Below are 3,223 nucleotides of genomic sequence, written 5' to 3' on the forward strand. Positions count from 1 at the left end.
AGTTTCTCCTTTTGTTGCCTTAATATGTGCTGTTGCCGGTGCATGTCGCCGTGATGAACTGTGTCAATTAAATTTGAATGATATAGATGATTTAAGATCAAAGCTTTTGATTAAAATACCGAATAATAAAATGAAAAACCGAGATTATTTGTGATAAACGAAACTTGGCATATTTAATAAAGTAAATACAGTAATAAATGTATAATATAATGTATTATAAATTGCATATTATATGAAAGGGGTAAAATAAAAGAAATAAGTATTTGACAGTAATAGTTTGTCAAATAAGAATTTAAAAGAAATTAAAATGATAGGAGATTTCAGAATAGTAATGATTTGTAATGATAAAATTAAATTGATTTTTTTTATATAAATGAGAAAAGTATTGTAAAATAGTTATTAAGTAGTGAGCAGTGGAAAATTAAAACGTAGAAACAGGAGCGCGGTTACTTGGAAACAGGAAGAAAAAAAAAAGTTTGTGAGTTGATTTTTGAAAATTGAAGGAAGGAAATGATTAATCAAAAAGTTGAGATAAATACGAAGAAAAGATAATTTAAATATTAAAAAGTCCATAAATAACTAAAGAAGACAGAAACCGTAAATATAAGACATAAACAGGAATAGAAAAAGGTAACTAATTGACAAGTATTGAATTATAAACATTTCCCAGAGGGTAGAGTCTCCTGTGGAGGACCAAATACAAAATAACAAACCGTATACTAGATGTAATAGAGGAGCAGATAGACAGTAGAAGATTTATTCTTGTAACAGAGCAGTTAGGTACGAGAGTTGCAGTTTGAACTTCAGACAAACGAGACAGGATCATCAAAGTTGAACGGAAGGAGCAAAACTGTGTCTAAAATTGGAAACTATAGTTGTGGGAGATTTTGTATATAATTGTAAATAGAAATAAGTAATTTAGTTAATAGTACTGGCGTAGGTTGCGTAGAGAAAATATCAATTCATCTAAATTGTGTCCAAGAAAGAATCAATTTAATTTAATATAAATTTTTTTGAAAATCAGGTATTTCATTCTTTGAGTGTGACAAAAATTAAAGTTTTATTGAAGTCATTACAAAAATTAATAATAAAAGACAGTGATTGTTTCTTCTAAAGAACCACCCCTAGAGGGAATAGAGTTTTGTGCTACATTATGCAGGAAAAATATTACCTTCAAGTTTATTTTATATTGAAGAATTTTTTTTTTAATTTCAAAATTAATAAATTTTCATATCACCCAAAATTTAATTCTAAGAATAAATTATCTTGGTAAAAAGAAATCTAAATTTATAAAATAAAGAAAAACAGTATATAAACTTTCACTGATACTGGTATCTATATTTAAGCATATGAAGGTAACTAGATTTTCTTGTTTGACTATATGAGCTATCCGAAAGTACATAAACATAAATTGTATACATACAGGGTCGGAAAGTCCCCATGGTTCATTGGCCGTTACGTGAGAGCGATAAAGAAAGTCATAGAAACCCGTGCGATAGAGAAAGATGGCTATAATGAAGGCGTCTAATAGTCACCGCCCATTTCGCCCTTCCACAAATCGCAACCCCAACTATGGGGACTTTCCGACCCTGTAAATAAAATACACGACAAATAAATTATATAACAATATGTTGCATGCCGTCCAGGAAATTTTTAAGTTGCCGCTGTTTCTTTAAATATTCAAATGGCAGAGGTTGGAGGCAAGTAGTAGGAATAAATCAGTTTTGTAAAATAAATCAAAATTTTTAAATTTGCCAAATGCAGACAGGACATTGTTTTCGTCAATCCTTTGCGGCCATTTTGGTCAATTCTGGAGTAGATTTAATTGCATTAAAAAGACATGGGGGATGGAAATCTTCAAACGTGGCCGAAGGATATACAGGATGTGAAACAATAAACCATTATTATGCTTTTACTAACCATGAATATGACGTTATGCATTTTATTTATGGTTTCTGTAATGGAAATAGTCTGGCGGCTCAAAAAGTGTATCGACAACTGTTCCCTGATAAAAGGCAACCTTCCGCAAGATTGTTTCAGAAAATTCATGCAAGAACCATGGAATGAGAAGCCCTAACTGTTGATAGATATCATGAAGGAGGCGTAGGCATGATTTAGACGAAGTAATTTTAGGGTTTTTTAACGTAATCCTACTGCGAGTAGTAGTAGGCAGTTAATCAGAAAGAAAGTTTTTTTTTAAATATACAAATGATAAAACCCCTTTGGAGTGCCACATCGCAGTAACGGTGCTCCGGAGGACCAATGTTTATAGGAGCTTCTTTACTGTATTTGGCTCTACCTTCACTTCCTTAAATTTTGTACCAATTTTTGCAAACACCCTGTTTAGAGGAATCTTTTGCAAATAAACTAGACATATGTAGTAGATAAATTATTTAGAGGATGGAGAAACAAAGAGAAATTTGCAGATAGGTAATAATATTGTCGAAGAAGAAATAATTAACAGCAATAATGCGCCGACTTTTCGTGTAAAATTTGGCCACTCTGTTAATAAAGTTTGGTCCTGCTGCAATTCGATTTAGGAACCAATTGCAAAATTCAAGACGATTGGGGAAATTAGCTGGTTCTAAAGCTTGAACTTTTTGAAAATGGTACGGGTTGAGTGAATTCTCGCACAATATCCGCCAAACTTTGGTTTGTGATATCCCCAGTCGCCTTGAAATTGTTCTTGTGGGAATAGTAGGCTGCTCCTCGACTAAATTTAAAACAGCCTCTATCACGTTTAAGTCATTTTGTCGATGTCCTGAACGTTCGCTGCGCCGTATGGTATGATAGATGCAATTGGAAAAATGCGGGTGGTAGATTTGAATAAACGCTTTAAATTGTTAATGGTTTTGTAACCGTCTGTAGTGTATTTTGTATATTCGGGTATTTAGTAGTGTGCCGACTTTTTTTATTGGTAAAATACGGTGTGCCTACAAACAGGTAACTACCTCTGCTTTATTTATTTTCTTTTAACGAAAGTTGACTTCGAGAAGTCAAGCTTGTTAAAACATTCTGCACTAAGTTAATACAATTGTTAAAATTATTTATAATAAAATGCAGCATGCTCCTTTATTTACTTGCATACGTTTAACGTGGAACGTGGAACCCACAGTAAAAGTGAATCACACATTATGATGTGAACTTGGCAACGCTGTTCGCTTAGAACTGACAATTGCTCGTGACATTACGTTACAAAATTTTCCGAGCATCCGGGCATCTG

Source organism: Anoplophora glabripennis, unplaced genomic scaffold (genome assembly GCF_000390285.2).
Source record: "Anoplophora glabripennis isolate ALB-LARVAE unplaced genomic scaffold, Agla_2.0 scaffold2686, whole genome shotgun sequence".
Taxonomy (NCBI): Eukaryota; Metazoa; Arthropoda; class Insecta; order Coleoptera; family Cerambycidae; genus Anoplophora; species Anoplophora glabripennis.